This window comes from Azolla caroliniana, unplaced genomic scaffold (assembly GCF_043228905.1).
Source record: "Azolla caroliniana isolate FFs.n. ecotype wild unplaced genomic scaffold, voAzoCaro1.0.p SCAF_11, whole genome shotgun sequence".
Classification (NCBI taxonomy): domain Eukaryota; kingdom Viridiplantae; phylum Streptophyta; class Polypodiopsida; order Salviniales; family Salviniaceae; genus Azolla; species Azolla caroliniana.
This window is the reverse complement of record NW_028230446.1, coordinates 4,322,558-4,344,838: the sequence shown is the minus strand read 5'-3', so window position 1 is coordinate 4,344,838 and position 22,281 is coordinate 4,322,558. Positions and strand designations below refer to the sequence as shown.

Here is a 22,281-nt window from a genome sequence, read left to right as displayed (position 1 = left end):
TATACATGTATGCATGGTATGTTATAGTGTAAACCCTCTTCACATCATTCATATGGGCTTCTTTGATACTATTATTTATTGAATAATTAACAATAAGTTACCAAAAATACCAACATAGTAATAAAGACTTGTTCACCTCCTTATATTTATTATTATTATGAAATATTTAATAAATAAAATATTATACCTCATATATTAGTCCCTTTTAGTAAATATAATTTTTGTAATAATTTATTTTATTGCTTTTAGTAATATTTCTGGAAAATACACACTTTTCTTTTGGAGTCAAAATTGAAAATTACTGTGATTTGAAGGTTTTTTTTTGTTTTCTTAAACAAATATCTAGTAAATCAATAAAATAAATCGTTGGAGTCAATAAATAAGGTTGAATTTATGGAAGCCTTTATCCTTCATGGATCACGCGACACCCCAACCCTTTCTTTCTTCTTCTTCCTTTTTTGTTTTGGCTTGTCATGCATCATCATTCATTTGCACATTCCAAGTGAGTGTGTGTGTGTGTGTGTGTAATGGAGCTTTGGAGGGGGTGATCTACACATGCATATACACATTCCTTGCTTTTTACATTCTTGTGAAAGTGGCTTGTTGTATATCTCGATGCTGCTTATCCATACCTTCGCACACATGTGTATTGGACTGGTTCACATTCGTGCATATTCACCAACATGTCGAGACAAATGGTTGATTGTGGACATCTTCATAACCATGGGCAAGTTTCGATTATATCGATCGGAGATTATGTGTATAAAAAGAATCCCATGAAGTTGTAACCAAAGTTTGCAGTGAGCATTTTGGATTGCCACTTTCTTCATATTTGCAACCACTTTCTTCACATTTGCAGTTGCTTTGATTTTGTTCATGAGTCATATGTAATCGAAGTCATAAAATTTGAAGTATTTTTAGCTCCATGTCCTCATATCACAATGTTAGGATGTGGGCACTGCCTCCAAGTCCATGGGACCTTCATGCTTATGCATTTATATAATTGTTGAAAGATTATGATTCGTAATACCGCATGTGGTTTTTGTCTATGTCTTGAGTGCTCAGTTCTTCCCTCTTTGGCCACCATGTATAATCCCAAATAAGCTACACATGATATTCACTAGTTTTAATTGGTCATGTCGGCTTGACAATACCTTTCAAATTTATTTGGTGTTGCTTTCTTTCTTTTTTGGACAAAGTGCATACAAGAAGTCTTTTTGTTGTGTATGATCTTACTTTTCCTCCTAACAAGTCAATAGCAATGATTTCCATATTAAAAATAGGTAGGTAAATCTTTGTGGATGAGACTTTGAATGGTACATGAAGATCTTCTGCATAATACTGACAAATAAATTCTTGTTAGAAAATAGAGGTCTTTCGAAAAATACTCGAGGGGTATGGAAAATCGACAGTACATGTTTCTTTACTGATCATAATATTGTTGAGGATATAATATACATTTTTCTAGTAGGTGATGTATGTTGAGTGTGACTATGATGAAGTAACTTAGGCAAGCGAGTAATTTGGCATGTCAATATGAACCAATCGCGAAAACAAAACCAAGCAATGTATTTTCAGAAATGACGCAATAATGTGAAACGAATCACTCGTATATATCACACTCGATTTCATCCGTCCTTGTTGTACAATAATGAAGATGGGGTGATGTAATCTTCATTTCCTCTTATTCGATAATTCTCTGTGATCCCTAGCTCAACTTCAAAACAATAAGGGATGCACACCTTTAGAGACCTTGATTTCTTTGCTTTAGTAGCATCCTTCAAGAAGAACTATTTTAAATCCAAAATGCAGTCAATATATGGGTAGTGTAGGTATATCTTCTTGGATATATCGCCGATGATCTCAAGTTCCGAGCACTTTTTGCCTTATATTAAATATAGTGGATACATGTTACTAGGAAGATATGGACAATCATTTGGCAACTTTTGTATAACCTTATTTTTGTATTCCTTGTCTCTAGCACTTTCCATTGATTGGTAGATGATCATAGAAGCTACAAATAATAATAGAGGGAGCCTTATGTTCTCAAAAGTTTGTTTGTGAACCTTAGGATATTTTGATGTATGAAAGTGGTTACGTGCTTATTGAATTATCGACTAGTGAGAGATATGTTTTAATAAATGCTTTTGGTCTCTCATCATTCAACCATCTTGTATAAAGTAATGAGTTTCATAATCAAAGCTCGTCAAACGAAGCAAATGCTTTCAAAAACCTTGCCTAGTTTTTGATCGTAACTTCAAAGGATGCCATCAAATTGAGCCAAGTGCCTATAAGCAATGGCCTCTTTTCGGGTCACCATTAGTGAATGTTGTCGTTTTCAACCATTGGTTTGTGGGTAATGAAATTGAAATGCAATTATTAGTTGCCACTCAAGTAGTAATTTTAAAGCACATGCCTTTTTTACAAGGAACCATTAATATTAGACTCATCGCTCTAGACTTCAAACTACAACCTTAAGGTTACTCTACATCTACATGTACATTTAATTTATAACGATGATGGGCGTATAAAGATTATGTTTACATGTTATCAACTTCAGCATGCAACATCTTGTTTTCTTTTGCATTCAATAGTAGTGAAAACATTGAAAGGTGCCAACTCTGAAGTGAAGGGTAATTTACAAGCTTTTCAATATCAAGAGACTCACATGGCTTACATGCCTCAAAAATCATCTCACCACAGCTTCACATTACATTCACCTTTATGTAATGTGCAACAATTAAAGGTTTCTTTAGTCACCACTCCCAGAACATGACGTAACTTCTTCCAAGAATCTTCCAAGCCAAGGAAATTTGTATAGCCAGGCCTAGATCTTTCTTATGTTCCTTCCCCAAGCTATTTTGATGGCTAGGATACGGTCATCAATTTTAGTTTATAGGCTCACGTGATGCTTTTGTCTTGAAGATTATTTAAGTTTTTGCAATTTAACATTTGGCCTCTATCTTACATAGTAGAGGAAAGTTCATGACTTGGCCAAAAAGCTGTAAGCACACATTGGTGAAGACAAATTTAAGGGCCATCTCTCGACCAATTAAAATGGGGTGTGTCAACCACTATATGGTTGGTGGTTTGGAAATTGGATGTTATCATCTATACTTAGATCTAGAGGTAATCCATATAAATGGGCGACTTCATCTATTGTATAGCATGTCCTTATTTTTCCTTCATGTTATTAACATGTCACTCGCCTCCCTCTCTTGTAGGAAGGGTACAACTCTTATCTCAAAGTGTGCACTGCCACTTCTATAAGGCATAAAGCAAGAGTAGCCAGCCAATGGGCCTAAACCTTGGGGGGTTACTTATGTTGATGACTCAACTACACATATCACGTTAACCAATCAATTAGAGTCAATAGTTCCTTGATGCTCGCATGAAGGCCATGTACAAAAAAAGAAAACTAAAAACAATAATTAAAATGACAAATTTGTTAAATCATCAATTGATGGAAAATGATCTTGTATGCCCAATACTTCATTAACAAATGCCCAGAGAGAGAGAGAGAGAGAGAGAGAGAAGAGAGCATGTGAATGGGCTCCAAAAACCAAATAAATAAAATATAAATTATAATCATGAGGCTCACAAGAAACCGAAGGGTTTAATTTAATTTAATTTAATTTAACTTTTTATCATAATTCTAGCTTCTTCTTCTTCTTCTTTTTTTGTGTGTTTTTCTTTTTCTTCCACAAATTTTGAGAGAGAAAAGGAAGGAATCTGCGGAAGATGACGTCAGCGGGGATCTCTCGGGCCGACACGTAGCGTATGAGACGGGTTTTCGCGCCAAAAAAACGGCGTTGACTCTGTCAAAAGGAGGCTTTGCGAAATGGAGAAAATTAGAAAGGAAATCGAACTTTATTTCATATTTATTTTTTCGCGTTTTTTTTATTTGTTTACTTGTTCAAAATAATTAGCAATTTTTTTTTTTCATCTAAAGAAAAAGAAAATAATAACGAGACAAAAAGAAAAATAAATAACCCCCCCCAAAAGAAGGATTACTTATTTTCATTTATTTATTTTTAAAAATCCTCCAAGAAAAGAAGGCTTAATTAGGTCCCCCCCCTCAAAGAAACAAAGATATATTAACGTCTTCTAAGACCAAAGTCTTGTTTTTTTTTTTTTCATCTAAAGAAAAAGAAAATAATAACGAGACAAAAAGAAAAATAAATAACCCCCCCAAAAGAAGGATTACTTATTTTCATTTATTTATTTTTAAAAATCCTCCAAGAAAAGAAGGCTTAATTAGGTCCCCCCCCCCCTCAAAGAAACAAAGATATATTTACGTCTTCTAAGACCAAAGTCTTGTTTTTCTCATCACAAAACTTTCGGATCGAAAACACTCAAGAATTGCATTCAAAAGATATGTATGCAGATGTAAGAGGTAAAATGTCAGCTTGATGAATGTCTTCGTGGAGTTTATTCTTTTACAACAACATTGTCATTCATTGTACGTGAAACTAATAAGTTGAGAGCAAAACAAATGTTATGATCTCCCCGTACCTTGGGTCATACATACATACAAACATACAAACATACATACATACATACATACATACATACATACATACATACATACATACACACATACATACACACATACATACATACACACATACATGCATAAAAAGAATAAAAAATAGACAAATTGCCTCGTCTAGTTGTGTGTGACCACTTTTACAAGCAACGAACAAAAACCATACATACATCATATAGTGTCATGCAAAGAATGAGGGTGGGGATGGGAATCCAACCAACAAGGACAGCTCCCCACAGATCTTCCTCACCTCGAAATGTTTAATTGTGATCACAAGTCCCAACCACCCTTGCATGGGCTTTGAGATCTCACAATGTCAGTAATATCTCCAAAAGTAACCATCCCATGACGAATTTGGTACACCCCCATGACATTGTCCACACCATGTGCCCCACCTTCCCATCTATCAAAAGGTAAGAAGAGGGCAAAAGGGGTGAGAGGGACCCTCCACTTACTTAACCCTTCCCCCAAACACATACCCCCTTCCCTTTCCCTTCCTAGAAACCAATTCTCCCAATTCCAAGAAATCCGCAAGAAACGTCACATTATTTTGAATCCACTTCACTAGGACCACTCTCCCTAGTCCCATAAAAGTTCACAAAAATGCAGAATGCTTTTCGATGGGATAGTAGCGATAAAAAGAAGATCAATGTGGATCTAATAAGAACCAATTATTTTCCCTATGAGCCTCCCCTAGTCAAGTATAGCCAATTTGTTTTATCCATTACTTAACCGGTTGGGATTTCCGATGCAATCTTCCTAAAAAAGAGAGCGAGTCATCCATACCTTAATCATGTGACATCAATCATCGTAACTGTCAAGTCTTTTGATTTTCTCTTTAGCATATATAGCCATAATTTTCTTACGACATCAATCTGAAACATCCAAGTCCTCGCCATGTGACCAAGATTCTCCAACACATGCCACAATATCATGAGCTTCGAGATCAAACTTTTACGAGATGAACATTGAAGAACTCACAAAATCTTCTACTTGTACATGTATCTTTCATTTTAAATTCATTTCTGACTGCAAATGCTTTAGACTTTAGATGCGTGATACAATTTGTAACTCTAAACACATGACACTTTTTTGTAGACACATGCATCTAAGAGAGAGACACACACACACACACACACACACACACACACACACACACACGAGAATTCAACCATGAAGAAATAGAACTCTACATGTCACATATCATCATATTCTTCATTTGAATTGGTGTGTATGGTGGCATTGAGTTTGGAGTCATCGTTGTTTTGATACCTAGAAGGGTTCTACACTTTGTAGTAAGTTAGTCATGGTGGTGTTTTTTACTTTTGTAATGAAAGCCATTATTTACGAGAGAGAGAGAGAGAGAGAGAGAGAGAGAGAGAGAGAGATTGTGAGCATTATAGAGCCTTACATAAGTTTAATGAGATGTCATTCTTCGATTTCATTATACTTTGCTTCTTTGTGTAGGTAACAAGTTCATTATTTGTAAAGGACAATTATGATCTACGTTTCAACTATGTATTCACTCTAAAAAAACAAAATTATTTCCTAGCTTATAATAATTTTTATGTCATATGTATCTTGGCATGATCTTCACTTTAGTATTTTGATTCACCTTACTTGGTACACTCTATTATATTGAGGTTGAAATGTCTAGAGTCAACAAGAAGACATAATGTATTCAATTTTAACAATTTACATAGCCAATCATATAATGATGGAGGGGGTGGATGGTTTGGTGTTGTATTTACATATGGTAAATTGGCATCAATAATGGTGATCAATGTAAGAATTTATCATATTCCATGTGAATAATTCGTTGTAGAGGTTCATGTGACATGTCTTTGAGTATGAACATTATCCACGAGAATGTCATATCAACAATAGTCATAAGTATTATTTATCAAAACTTGTCACACTTTTGTTACTTTAAAAAGAAAGAAACAATAATGTCTTATAATTGGCCAAAATGGCCGAGCTAACTAAGCAAGACATTACATCTTAAAATGTTGTCTTTTCTTTGAGAAGAATAAACAAACGATACAAAATTTCACCAAGTAAAAAGTATGCAGAAAGAATAGGTTCTTCTTATATTGCAATTGCTTCCTCCTGGATAGGTATTATTACTTGATTGTGACTTGAAAATTGGGCAAACATATCTTGTTTATTGCCCACAATTATTTTGGAATAGATGTATTCCCAAGTTTAACATTAATAAACATATGTGGAAGAAAGGATGTAATTAATTTAATATAAAAGCAACTATAGAGATCCTAATGACATGATGATAATAAATAAGGCCTTGGACAAGGATAATATTCCAAGTGCCATGCCTCTTTATATATTAATATCAAGTCTCAACTAACAAGCATGCCGAAGAGCATTTACAAAATCACAGTTGATATAACTTTCAAACCTCTAAGTTGTAGTTTTATGAGTCTAATTCTAGAAATACACATGACTTACCATCAATACAACAAGGATGACATGTATTTGAGTATCAAGGTTCTTACATTTGCAAAGATTTTGATGTAACTTTAAATTGAATGTACGTTTTGCACTAACTTGTTGCATTTGATAACGTTTGGGTCTTCTCTATTCACTTTTATCATTTAGCATGAAACATATCTTGATCAATGTCCTTTTGATATGTGGCCACCTTGTCAATTGTGGATATCTAAAGCACATTCATTACAAGTTCCCCTATACCTAGGCCCTATATGTTATTTATTTCTCAAGATATTGTATGATTTGGTTTGCCTTCATTTCTCTTCAAGTGTTGCATGCATGCATTATATGTATTTCATGTGCACACTGTTGCACATACATATCTTATGCACCTGATCCCTACTGTTTCACTCTTCAGGTAAAAAATTGTGGTAAGGATATGTGGCTCTCTCTTCTCTCTTTTCATTTAACATTCATTGGAGTGCAAAATATAATGAAATGAAAAAGTCAATACAGAGCCCCAATTTTTGAGGGAAAGTTAATTGGTAATAATGTGGTTTGAAGGAGTATTGAGGCAGCAAACTGCAAAAGGGATTAGATTGACTATCATTGAGACAGATTCAACGTTAAATACACTCGTGTGAAACTTGAGGTAAAGTTTGATGTCTCTGTTAGAGACTTGGTCAACTAGTGTGTGAGGTTGGTTGACTTATCCAGAATATGTATATGGATCTTGTTAATAGGAGCAAGCAAACATGAAACAAGTAAAGAGATGGTGTATTGTTCAATCATTAACCAGTTACACGGAGAATGAGAATGAAAGAGAGTTACATAATTTCACAAGAGAAAGACTGTATTATTCAAATCTCGTCGAACTTAGTTACAAAGAGGAGTTCCTCTTATTTATACATAGGGTAAGTAAGCCCTAACTATACAAGGGTGTTCACTATAAGGACAAATGGGTAGAGTGTTGAGAACTAAGTCGTCAATGGAGAAGTAAAACACAACATTGTATGGTTCAAAACTAGCAAGATGATAGATATGGAACAAGATGAATAGAGAGATAAAAAACAAACTGCAAGTAACTAGCAACAAAAGGAGGGAGAAAGAGAGGCACAAATATACAAGCTGTATTATTAAAAAATGGCAACAACAACCCCATGACGAACTAGGTTACAAACTGGTTATATACTAACCAGATTAGGACAACTGCCCTTTATTCTATTTACAAAAATAGTTTGATCTAGTTTGTGCAATGGAGTAATGTGAATACTTCCATTATATTAGTGTATTCGATACTCCCCCATAATGAGCGTATTAAAAAGAATCTCTAAGAATAAAAATAAAGTATAGATACAACAAAGAGATGATGATGTGCTGCTGTCGGTGGAGTTTCTTTGTTCTTCCTTTAATTGCCGAATCAGCTGAGCTGAAGTTAGTTGCCGAATCAACAGAGCCAAAATCTGATGCCGAATCGGTTGAGTCGAAATCATCTCTATGCTTGAATCGACTGGGCTGAAGTCATCGCTTTGCCTGAATCGATTGGACTAAAAACAACTATGTCCATTTTCTGTCGAATCGATCGAAACCGATCTACCAAAAGCCATTTAGTCACCCCATTGTTGAGTGACAAGATCAACATCGAACTGAATCGGCCGAAGAAGCCGAGAGCGAATCGACTAAAGAGATTGACTATCTGTCGAAAGAGGGTGCCATAGGGCCGAATCGGCTGTTAGGCCGTTATGACACTAAAATCAAGGAACTAGGCATCTAACTTAGTTTAGGAATATTGTAGGTCAATCAATGTTAATGGAATTGAATAGGTTGATTGTACTCATGTCAGCATCATTGTATATAAAGTGCTCTGTGAGCACATTTGTAAGTATTGAGTACTAAGTTTTGAAATAGAATATTTGTTGTCTGCTTACTCAATCTCTCTCTCACACACTGTGTGCTTGCCCTCCATTTCCATTCACTGAGCACATTGCATGTATACAGAGTATTGATTATTTCCAATCAAAGTTGTTGTCTGCTCTCTCTCTCTCTCTCTCTCTCTCTCTCTTCGTAAATCAATGTTTGTTATTAAAACAAAATGATAATACACCCCTTGCTATCTTCACTACTTCATAGATAGTGATAGTGCAAGGGAAACCCTCTCAAGTGTTGTAAAACTAGATGACATAAGTCTATCTCCTCTTGGGACAAGATCCCCATACAACATAGTTGTGAAAATTGCCAAATCAATTTCCCTTTCATCCTACGGATTTGTTATCCCATGAAGTCCATCAAACAAGAACTCATTTCTCATGGTCCAATTAAACCACATCCCCCAATATCTAAGGTAATAAAAAACCACCTTATATGATGGTGTGGGCATAACTTTATCCTCATCCATAAAAACCCATTTATAAGGTGACAAAATATTCCATGTTATTGATGCCTAAATTTTTGACATAATCACCCAAATGGCCTTAGCAACCGAACATGTAATGAACCTATGTCTGACATCTTCTTCAAACACCGTACAGAAAAAACATGTCCCATTCGAAATATGTCTTCGTTTTAAGGCCATTGCCAAAGGCAACCCACCAACTATGGCACGCCAAAGAAACACCTTTGCACATAATGGAAGATGAAACTGCCACCCTGCATCTAAAACTCTACGCCACCACTTTACATTTCTAGTAATGCTCCATGTATCCAACACCTTATTTTCAAACCAAGCTCTATCTTCAACCAACTTATGGTACACATCATTAGTGTGCACCACATAAAGCAATTTCCCATTACCAAATGACCAATCTTTCCATGGTTCCTCGACCACCAACTCTGGAATTGGGAAAACTAATTTAGGCAATATTGATTGCCAAATATACCCATATCCACGTGGTATATGAAACTTATTTCTGATTGTCCGAAAGGCCATCATTTTCCTACATGACTCTAAAATACCATCTTCTATAGTTATCAAACCTAGCCTTGCCATTCGATTGAACTGTGAATTTAGACTTTCTTTTCCCTCCCAGTGTAATATCCTTGAAGCTGCTAACACCTCTGCTGCCAATGAATTTATATCTTTTCTGCACTCAAGAGGCCTCCAATTAAACAACTACAAACACTGTTTCCAAGAAAGCACCAATTGTTGAACCATACTAGATTCTGAACACTTGCCGGGTACTTTTAACAACATGCCACCACGAAGCTGTAATTCTCGTTTTCCCATGGTAAATACCAACCTTTTCCACAAAATAAGTAATTATTTCTGCCCAAGGTTGGGTACCTATGCACATACCTTTCAAAAGATTGAATCTTCGAGCCACCATATGATCTTCTAAATTTAGTAAAGCAACACCCCCTAATTGTTTTGGGGTACAAATATTTTTCCATGATACCCAACTCATACCAAGGTTTGTGTCTTTCTTCCATAGTGTATATTTAAGTGAACGAGCTAAATGATCAAGTGATTTCTTTGTCCACAGTAACAATGGCAAAAAATAAGAAATCATTGGAATCATTATAGCTTATACCACTTTGAGACGAGTACTAAACGACCATGCTTGAGACTTCCAATACATAAATTTGTCCAAAATGGTTCCCGATATCCAATTCAAACTTTGTGATGATGAGATATCGACACCAATAGGGTAACCTAAGTGTCGACCCACATTCCCTTGATCTAATATTTGGCCACCCCATCCAAGATCCACCAAATCACTCTCAGTGCATCTAATGAGCATTGACTTCTGCATATTTATATGTAATCCTGATGCCAATGCGAACACATTCCACACCTCCATGGCTTTAGCTATGTTATCAGGTGTTGCTTTGAGAAATAAAAATGAATCATCAGCCAATGCTTGGGCGATCAAATGTTTCCATGATGGTAGAGCTAATCCAACTGTTTCCCCACGTGTCACCAACTCATGCATCCTCACCAAAATCGGGTGTGTAGCAATTGCAAGTAATAGTGGACTCAATGGGCATCCTTGTCTAAGTGATCTTTTCAATGGTATTGCCTTAGTAACTCCACTGTTTAACATAACGTGTGAGACTGCACCTAATCCCACCAACAACGATATTCGAGATATCCTTTCCCCAAAACCCATATGAGACATAAGTTGAGTAATTGTAAAGAATCAAGAGATGGATTCTTGTGAAGCGGAAGAGATGTGAGTTATAAGTGTGTGTAAGAGAGAGAGAGTGAGAGAGAGAGAGTGTGTAACACAGAGAATACACAAGGTAAAATATTTTGATAAAGGAGAAAGACTCAAAATTATACAAGGTGGGAGGAGGGTGCTTTATGTAGTCACCCTCTCTCTTCATTAACTACAAGGCTCATGGAGCATGGGGAATGTGAAAGCTCATAAGTTATGTGTCATAGAATATGATTCTATGACTCATACTAAATGCTAGAATACAAAGTGGTGACATAATGGTGACTCTTGACCGTTGAGGTGTCTCTTCACTCTCAAGGTGAGTTCACACACTAGACCAAGTTGAGCTTGATTCTCAACACGCCCCCTCAAGCTCAAGTTGGGTTGGTTTCAGACGGTATCCGAAATCCGCTTCAACTCACGTTCTGGAGTCCGCGTCGACTCGTGTCGACTCGCATGTATGCGGAGTTGCAGAATCCGTGCTCCAGCTTGCGTTGTGCGTAGTTACGAAGTCAGTGTTTTGGCTTGCGTGCGTAGTTGTGAAGTCTGTGCTTCGGCTTGCGTCTTTCTTCGCGGCTTTGTTGCGTGGTTGCGGAATCCACGTGTTATTGCGTAGTGCGCGGTTGCGGAATCTACACGTTATTGCGTAGTGTCTTCAGTACTCCCCCTCAAGCTTGGCAGGTCAGGGATCGTCAATCTGAGATCGGTCATGAATTGCCATAGCTTGTCGGCTCCTAAGGCTTTAGTGAAGATGTCGGCCGTTTGAAGATTGGTGCTAATGTGTTGTAGGTCGACATCGCCAACTAGAACACGCTCTTGGATGAAGTGATAGTGCACTTCGATGTGCTTTGTCCGCGCGTGGAACACCGGGTTCCGAGCTAGATAGATACTGCTCATGTTGTCGCAGTAAAGGGAAGTCGGATCCTTGATGGGTACGCCCAGATCCTTCAAAATCCTCTTGGGCCATACGGCTTCACATGCAGCTACGACTGCACCCCTATATTCCGCCTCCGTACTCGAAAGAGCGACGGTGGGCTGCTTCTTGCTACTCCAGGATATTGCTCCGCTGCCGAGGGAGAAAACAAATCCGGAGGTTGATCTTCTATCGGCTTTGTAGCCGGCCCAATTGGCATCTGTGCGAGTCGTATTGGCATTTCGGTCTTGTAGAGGATGCCGCAATCCATTGTGCCGCTCACGTAGCGTAGAACTCGCCTAGCGCAATCCAAGTGAGTATCACGCGGTGTTTGCATGAATTGGCTAAGGAGACCGACCAGATAACTGAGATCGGGTCGTGTGATCGTGAGGTAGATGAGACTCCCGATGAGTTGCCGATACTGAGTCGGCTCACACGCTTTGGTGCCGGAGTTCGCATCCAGTTTGAGATTGCGATTGAGCGGGGTTGCCGCGGATTTGCACTCAGCCATCCTGAACTTGTATAACAAGTTGAGGATGTAGTGTCGTTGGGAGATCATGATTCCGGCCGGAGTCCGAATTACCTCGATGCCAAGGAAGTAGTGGAGCTCCTTCATGTCCGTCATCTCGAACTTGTCGGAAAGGAGGGATTTGACTTTATTGATTTCGACGAGATGCTCACCTCCAATGACTAGGTCATCTACATATAAGATGATGACGATCGGACTTGCGGAATCGCTTCGTATGTAGAGGGAGTTGTCTGATTTTGACATACGGAAGCCAATTTGATGAAGATATTGCGTTATCTTCGAATGCCAAGCACGCGGTGCTTGCTTGAGGACGTAGAGTGGCTTCTTGAGTCGGCATATGGCTTTCGGATGGGTGCTCGAGTTGAAGCCGGGTGGTTGGATCATGTACACCTCTTCTAATTCGCCTTGTAGAAAGGCGTTCTTGACATCCATTTGATGGAGGTGCCACCCTTTCACCGCAACAATCGCAATTACGGTCCGCACCGTCGTCATCTTTGCCACCGGGGCAAAGGTTTCTTCATAGTCGACGCCATGTGTCTGAGCGTATCTTTTCGCTACGAGTCGAGCTTTGTAGCGGTTGACGGAACCGTCCGCGTTGTACTTCACTTTGTAGATCCATCTGCATCCGATTGCCTTTTTGTGCGGTGAGGTGGGAACGAGATCCCATGTCTCGTTCTTCCGTAGTGCCTGCATCTCCTCGTTCATTGCTTCAATCCATCGCGGGTCCTTTGCGGCTTCCGAAAAGGTTTCCGGCTCTCGTACTGTCGCTACCTTCATCATAAAGGCGTAATGGTACGCCATATAATCGTTGTAGCCGAATCGGCTTACGAGATTCTTTTCACGGGTGGAGCGACGGAGCTTTTCATTTGCTGAGATGAGGGCTTTCTTTGCTCCGATTGGTACCTCAAAGCCGCCGAACTCACTGTCGAGTGAGTGAGTCGATTCATCGTCGTCGAAGCAATCGTCTTCATATTCCGCCATTTTCGCCTCGCCTTTGTCCATCTTCAGGCTAGGCCGTGATGTGCTTTGATCGCTCAAAGGCTCTTGTGGTCCGCTCAATCGGGTCGTGATCGGACTTTCTTCAATCATGTGCGTAGGGCGATCTTCATCCTTGATCTCTTGGTCGGCAGATTCCGGGTCGAGCGGAGTCGGAGTTGGAGTTGTCTCTGGTGTGTACAAGGATGCGGACTCGTCAAAGATGGCGTCTCGACTTACCCGAGATTTTTGAGTTGAGGGGTTGTAGCACTTGTACCCCTTTTGCTCCAGTGAGTATCCTATGAGGATACATTTCTCCGACTTCGGGTCGAGCTTTTGACGCTTCTCGTCGGGGATGTGCACGTATGCAATGGAGCCGAATATCCGAACATGTGATAGGTTCGGCTTCTTTCCGAAGAATCTTTCGTGCGGAGTGACCTCGTGCATGCCGGATGTTGTGCACCGGTTCATTAGGTAGACGGCCGTATTTGCCGCTTTGGCCCAATATGACTTGGGCATATGCTTCTCGTTCATCATGGCCCGCGCTACTTCGAGGATGTGCCGATTTTTGCGCTCGGCTACTCCGTTTTGTTGCGAAGTGTGTCGGCAAGTGAATTCTCACCGAATTCCTTCCTTTCGGAGATACGTCGTGAAATCGTCCGAGAAGTACTCCTTGCCGCCATCCGATCGAAGGCATCGTACATGTCGGCCCGTGGCTATCTCGACTTCATTCTTGAACTTTTGGAAGTGTCCGAACACTTTGCTCTTTTGCCGCATCGGGTAGATCCAAGTGTGCCTCGAAAAGTCGTCGATGAATAGCACGTAATATCGGCATCCGCCGAATGTCGCCGTTTGAGCCGGACCCCATACATCGGAATGAATTACGTCGAGTACGCCTTTGCTCACATTCCGCTCCTTCGGAAATGGGTGTCGGTGTTGCTTGCCGAATTGGCACGCTTCGCATACACCTTCAATCTCCTTCTCTTTGAATGTCAGGAGTTCGATGACGACTCCTTTCGATTTCATTGCTTTGAGTTTGTTGAGATTGATGTGGCCCATTCGCTTATGCCATAGCTCTATGTCGGAGTCGGCTTTCGTGCTTTTCGCGAACATGGCGGATTTCATCTCATGCGAATCGAGAATGAACATCCGGCCCTCTCTTCTTCCACGTGCGATGATTCGGCCTTCTTTTTCGATGAAGCACCCTTCTTGGTCGAATCGTACTTGCATCCCTTACTCAACCATTTGGCCGACCGAGACAAAATTCTTTGTGATGGTGGGAACATGCAAGACATTTTTAATGTATGTTTGCTTACCCCTTTTGCTGAACGGAACATTGCCGATGTGCCGAATCGGGTGCGTAGTGTCATCTCCAGTTTCGACATAACCGGGTCGCTCCGGCTCTCGAAGTTCGAGAAACCATTCTTTATGGGATGTCATATGGTTTGAGGCTCCGGAGTCTACAAACCATACGTCCTCCGGATTGAGGGCACTAGTTGAGGTAGAGGCCGACATAGAGTTTGCTCTATGTTTCATCATGAACATTCCGCCACGGTCGGAGTTCCATGCATACATTCCGCCACGATCTTCGTAGTCGGAGTTGTTCCCGTACATTCCGCTATACTCTTCATAGTCGGAATTGTGTGCGTAATTCGTGAGTTGTCGGCTTGTGGAAGCCGATTCACGCATCTTCTTTCGGCACTCTTCTTCACGGTGGCCGAGCTTTCCACAATATCCGCATTCGGTTGCGTTTTGACGGCTCGGGCCGGATTGGAAGCTCCCCCTTCTTGCAAAGGTTCCTCGTTGGCCTCTGTTTTGAGGCCGAAATTGGGAGTTGTTATCGTAGGTCGGACCTCGTCCGCCTTGTCCTTGGCCGAATCGGCCTCTCGCTCGTCCGCGTCCTCTTCCTCCATTAGAGTGCGTGTAGAGCATGTGGCCTTCCGACTCATTGCTCCTTGTACGCACATGGTTTTCTTCGACCAATAGCATTGATTGGAGCTTGAAGAAGGAGGGAGATTTCTCCCGTGCTAGAACGGCGGTTCGCATCGTGCCGAACCGTGGTGCGAGGCCGCCGAGGCATATTTGCACCCTCTCATCATCATCTATACTTACGCTTATTGAGCCGAGCGATTCGCAAAGCTCCTTGATCTTCAAGGTGTATGTCGTGATTGACGTGTCCCTTTGTTGAATGTTGTTCAACTCTTGGCGGAGTTGAAGCTTCCTCGCGGTCGTGTTGGCGGCGAAAATCTTTCGTAGATTTTCCCACGCTTCCTTTGGCGTCTTGGCTTCTCAAATGTAACCGAGCATGTGGTCGTGAACACATGTCGCCAAACAATACATCACGCGGCTTGCGGCTTGCTCCCATGTCGCGTATCCGGGAGCCGCTTCGGCGGGTCGGTCTTCATGCGCTCCTTTGATGTAGCTCCAATAGCCTTGTCCGACAAGGTATTGGTGCATCTTGTACTCCCAAGATGCGAAGTTGTTTCGATCCAACTTCTCGGTAGGGAGAGCGCTCCCCATTTGAGTATTCATTATATCGATTCTTCTTCTTCTTCTTCTCTCTTCGAATGCGAGCTATGTAGCGAAGCTACGATAGCTATGAGCTGGTTCTTGGTCGTCGGCGTAGAGCACAACACACGATCACGATGAGGTGAATGGGCTAGATCGAGCTACCAACCTTGCTCTGATACCATGTAAAGAATCAAGAGATGGATTCTTGTGAAGCGGAAGAGATGTGAGTTATGTGAGAGAGAGAGAGAGAGAGAGAGAGAGAGAGAGAGAGAGAGTGTAACATAGAGAATACGCAAGGTAAAATATTTTGACAAAGGAGAAAGACTCAACATTATACAAGGTGGGAGGAGGGTGCTTTATGTAGTCACCCTCTCTCTTCATTAACTACAAGTCTCATGGAGCATGGGGAATGTGAAAGCTCATAAGTTATGTGTCATAGAATATGATTCTATGACTCATACTAAATGCTAGAATACAAAGTGGTGACATAATGGTGACTCTTGACCGTTGAGGTGTCTCTTCACTCTCAAGGTGAGTTCACACACTAGACCAAGTTGAGCTTGATTCTCAACAGTAATAAAAGACCAACTTACATGATCATATGCCTTCTCGATGTCGAGTTGTATCATTACAATTTGTTGTTTGGATTCCTTTGCATAATCCACTACCATTTGCACATTCAAAATATTATGCAGGATGTCCCTTCCCTTAATAAACCCATATTGCATTGGATGGACCATAGACAACAACACCTTTTGAAGTCTATTTGCAATTACTTTGGCAAAAATCTTATACATCCCACCCATTAATGATATCGGTCTCCATTGAGCAAAAGACGTAGGAGATGCAACTTTTGGTATAAGTTTAACAAGACCAAGTTTCCATGAATCAGGCATTTTACCAGAACTCCATATTTCTTGGAATATCATTGTTAGAGGGGCTTTGAGTCCATGTAAAAAGGCTTTAAAAAAATCATTCGTAATGCCATCCCAACCCGGGCTTTTATCACTTGCAAGATGTGATAATACATATTCCACCTCCTCCTCCTTTATATCCTCCTCCAATGCAATCATGTCATGTTGCCCACCACTCACCTTGACCGAGTTAAATAGCATCGATTGCGCTTGTGTTATGCCATCATTCATAATACAATCTTGCCCAAAACAATTCGTGAAATGTTTAACACAATGATCAATAATCACTTGTGGGTTTGTATTCAAAGTTCCATCAATCTCTACATTTATCACATTCATTCTAGCATGAGATGCTTGCAACCCATGGTAAAACTTATGTGAATTACAGTTGTGATCATGTACTTCATTTTTCATAGCCATCACTCGTGATTGTTGATAACTGCGAACCTCTAATACTTGTAAGGCCTGTGACAATGTCTCTTGAATATCCAACAACACATCATCAAATGGAATCTTTACCAACAATGCATTACATCTATCTAGAAAGTGTTGTAACAAACTCATCTTTTGTTTACAGATAGATGCTTGATAAATTCCATAATATCGTGTAAACCGTTGAATATTGGAAAGACAAATATCCCATGAAGAAACACCATGGACATTGACTTGTCTTGTAAACTCCCCCACCAATTGTCCTATAGCATGCTTAAATTTATCATGTCCAAGAAAAGATGAATTAAATCTCAACGGTTGTCTCCCCAATAAAGCTCTAAAACCGTCCATAGTTTGATGTGTGCATTCCAAAACAATTGGGAAATGATTTGATGATCCAATCCCCCTATGCACTTGCATAGGCAAAAACTCTGGCAAGAATGTATCATCATTTAAAGAAATATGAGAAAGCACATTTGTTCAGTAATATACATTGGTAGGAGGGAGAAAAATACAGAGATCTCTTCAATTTACATGAGGAGAAAGTCCCTCTTTATAAAGGCCAAGATCTGGCCGTTGGGCTAACTAGCCGTTATAACTTTTAAACATTCTCAACACTCCCCCTCAACATAGGCGAAAAATATCCACTAAGCTCATCTTGTCACACAATCTAGTAAGACTTACTGGCCCAAGTCCCTTTGTAAGACAATCTGCTACTTGATGTTCGGTAGAAACATGACTCAAATTTAATATTCCATTATCAAGCTTTTCCTTGATAAAGAACCTGTCGATTTCGATGTGTTTGGTCCTATCGTGCTGTACTGGATTGTTGGCAATGCTGATTGTTGACTTATTGTCACACCACAACATCATCTGATTTTCTTGATTCACCTTTAGTTCTACTAGGAGAGTTCGCAACCATAACATCTCCGCAGCTCCTATAGCAATAGCTCTATACTCTACTTCGGATGTTGACCTTGCTACTACTAACTGTTTCTTACTCTTCCAAGAGATCAGATTGCCTCCAACAAACATGCAGTATCCTGATGTGGATTTCCTGTCATCAGCACAACTGGCCCAATTAGAATCACAATAGCCCTCAATGTTAAAATGACCATGTTTTCTGAAGATTAATCCCTTCCTTGGGGCACCTTTGAGATATCTCAGAATATGGTACACTACATCCATATGATCTTTCCTCGGATCATGCATGTAGCGACTTACCACACTTACTGCAAATGAGATATCTGGATGGGTGTGGGTCAAATAAATTAGCCGACCTACCAATCTTTGATACCTTTCACGATCAACTTTCTCTCCCGCAAGTTCAGTTAGCTTGATCTTTTGGTCGATTGCAGAAGCTACAGGCCTACAACCCAACATTCCAGTTTCTTTGAGAAGATCTAGTACATATTTCCGCTGAGATAGAACAACTCCTTTTGCTCCACAAGCTACCTCAATTCCAAGAAAGTATCGTAGAAATCCTTGATTCTTCACCTCAAACTCTTTACCTAATTGCATCTTCAGTTGGGCAATTTCTCCTTCATCGTTACCCGTGATAATTATATCATCCACATACACATCAAGCAATGTAGTATGCTCCTTGTGTTGTCGAAAGACCACTGTATGGTCTGCATTCGTCTGTTGGTATCCCATACCCACCATAGCCCTTCTTAACCTGTTGAGCCAGGCTCTAGGAGATTGCTTCAGTCCATAAAGCGACTTCCTAAGTTTGCAAATCTTACCTATTGTTTGAATTGTACCGAAACCTGGGGGAACATACATGTACACTTCCTCCATCAACTCTCCATGAAGGAATGCATTTTTTACATCTAATTGATGTAACTTCCAATCCTTATTCACTGCTAAGGAAATAAGTGTTCTAATAGTGCTCATCTTCGCCACAGGTGCAAAAGTCTCATCATAGTCAATGCCATATGTCTGACTATATCCTTTAGCTACCAATCGTGCCTTGTATCGATCTATTTTTCCCTCTGGGGTCTGTTTTATTGTAAACACCCATTTGCACCCAACCACCTTCTTTCCTGGTGGTAGTGACACAATCTCCCAAGTTTTGTTCTTCTCAAGAGCTCTGAGTTCTTCTTGCATGGCTGCTTTCCATTTTGGATCTTCTTTATCAACCTGCCAACACTTGGGTAAAGTGACAGAGTCTAATGATGCAATGAATGCTCTATGTGTAGCTGATATGTTAAAATAAGAGATAAACTGAGCAATATCATGAGGAAAACCATAACGATCAGGAGGGACCCCTGCATTACTGCGAGAGGTCCTCCTAATCGTGATAGGAGAAGGAGGGGAAATCATATCACTTGTGATTTCTAGGTTCGGGAGTTCTGTAGGTATTTCAGAAGTCGAGGCAGGTCAGGACATGGAACTTGATGGCACATGTGGTGCTGAAGACGTGTTCACATTTCTGTCTTTCTGCCTCCTCTTCCTTGTATACACCTTTAGCTCCCCCTCAGCTTGAGTCCCAACACATATAGGCTCCTCGTCTTTGTTTCCTTCTTCTTCCGTACCTCCTACGCTCACTTGTTTCTCAGCTGATGTAGGGATCAACAAAGGAATTGATCCTATTTTTAGCAACCTCTCACAATTATCTCCTTCCCTCATATTTTCAGTCTGAATTAAGTCATCAAAGGGTGAAGTTACCCCTTGTTTATAATATGGCTCTGACTCTCTGAAATGCACATCCATGCTCACAAATAATCTCTTCTCTACTGGACTCCAACAAACATAGCCTTTTTGTGTGGCAGAGTATCCCACAAATACACATTTTACAGCTTTAGGATCAAGTTTTCCTACAGATGGTCTACTATCCTTTACAAAACACACACATCCAAACACCTTCAAAGGAAGGATTCCAGAGTTATTGCCTTCTAACAACTCACATGGAGACTTCCACTCCAATACTCTAGAGGGCATTCTATTGATCAATGTGGCAGCCGTCAAAATGGCCTGTCCCCACAACTGCTTTGGGACATTCATAGAAATCATCATGCTTCTCGTTACCTCTAGAAGATGTCTATTCTTCCTCTCTGCTACTCCATTTTGTTCTGGTGTATACGGGCATGTAGTTTGATGTTGTATTCCTTGATCTGAGAGGTATGCCCTAAATGTCATGTTAGCATACTCTGTTCCATTATTAGACCTCAACACTTTTACTACTGCACCATATTGAGTTTGAACTGCTCTATGAAAATCTTTAAAACAAGCAAATACTTCATTCTTTTTTCTCATCAAATATAAACAAGTCACACGAGAGAAGTAGTCAATGAAAGAGACAAAATATCGATATCCATTAATAGAACTTGTGGGACATGGTCCCCAAACATCGGAGTGTATTACATCAAATGCATGGGAACTCCTATGACCTGAACTAGCATATGAACTTTTAGTAAGCTTACCAAATTCACATGCATCACAAACAAGTTTTGTTTTATCCGCCTTTTCAAAAAGGTGTGGATACACCCGACTCAAAATGCCATAAGAGGCATGTCCCATGCGTTGGTGGTGAAGTATTAACAAGTCCTCATAACTCATTTTAGATCCCCTTACATCTATTCCCTCTACCATAGATGCTAATGCTGAATCCAACCCTTCACGATCCAAATACCATAGTCCACTATGCCATGTGCCAATCCCAAGTCTCCGACCTGTCCCTTTCTCCTGGAATATCACCTTGGGAATATCAAAAGAAACAACACATTTTAGTTGGTGTATGATAGAACTTATAGATAATAAGTTTACTGGAAAAGAAGGAGCATGCAACACATTAGACAATGTCACAGAGTCGGTACATTTTACTGTACCTATACCCACTACAGGTTGTGTAGTACCGTCAGCAATTTGAATGCTTTTTGGCATTGCTAAGTGAGTATACGAGGAGAATTCACTAGCATTACCCGTCACATGCCTAGATGCACCAGAATCAATTATCCATTCTGATGCAGAGGCAAGAGTATTTGTGTTGCTAGTACTTGTGGCCGAATAAGCATAGGTAGCAGTGTTACCTCTTGACATGAATGAAGTATCATATGCGGCTCTTTGCTTCCTCCTAAGTATTTCTAAGAGAGCTTGATCCTCTTCGGTGAACACCACCTTAGTTCCTTCCTCTTCTTTTGCTACCATCAAGTTTGCTTGGTAACCTCCTCTTGCACCTCTTCGGCCCCATCGACCACAACCTCTAGTTTGTCCATGTCCTCCATATTCTCTCTCCTTAGATGGTTTAGGGCAAGCATTCTTGAAATGACCAGCTTCACCACAATTGTAGCATTTTCGATTTTCACTCCCGCTTGAATTTGACACCATTAGTGCCGATCGCACCCCTGGAAGTCCGGTAGTGTCAGAGAGCAGCTTCATTCTACTCTCCTCTTGTATCATAGTCGCGATTGCCTCATCAAGTGTAGGAATTTCAGCCTTGGTTAGAAGAACTGCCCTTCTTTGATCAAATGACGGGTTGAGATGTTTCAAAAATTTCATAGTTTTTCTTTGAGCAGAAATTTCCTTGCTCTTACACTGAGGATCATTGCACACTGTCACAGGCGAGAAATGATCGTATTCTGCCCATAGGCACTCCAGCTCTATGGCATATTCCTGAATCATCCTATCTCCCTAGCAAACATCATCTATCTCCTGCTCGATTTGAAATACTCTCATGTTGTTTCCCCTCCCTGCATACGTCTTTTGCAATTTCTCCCATATCTCCTTCACACTTAAAATTCCATCAACTGTTGTGGCGATTGATGGAATCATGGAGTTGAGAAGCCACGTGTACAATGACATGTGGGTAGCTCTCCATGCTTTCCATTCATTGCTCGTTTTGATAGGATGCTCTT

At 40.2% G+C, this 22,281-nt stretch overlaps 1 protein-coding gene across 1 annotated transcript in view; it reads right to left on the bottom strand.

Annotated features, from left to right (window-relative positions):
* Window positions 1–19,903, bottom strand: part of LOC147857619 (diiron containing four-helix bundle family ferritin protein, putative (Protein of unknown function DUF455)) — a 59,775-nt gene extending 39,872 nt beyond the window's left edge. Inside the window, exon 1 of the mRNA XM_087327635.1 lies at window positions 19,890–19,903. The gene's annotated coding sequence lies outside the window, so the exon portion shown is untranslated. The remainder of the gene's footprint in view (window positions 1–19,889) is intronic.
* Window positions 19,904–22,281: the final 2,378 nt, after the last annotated feature.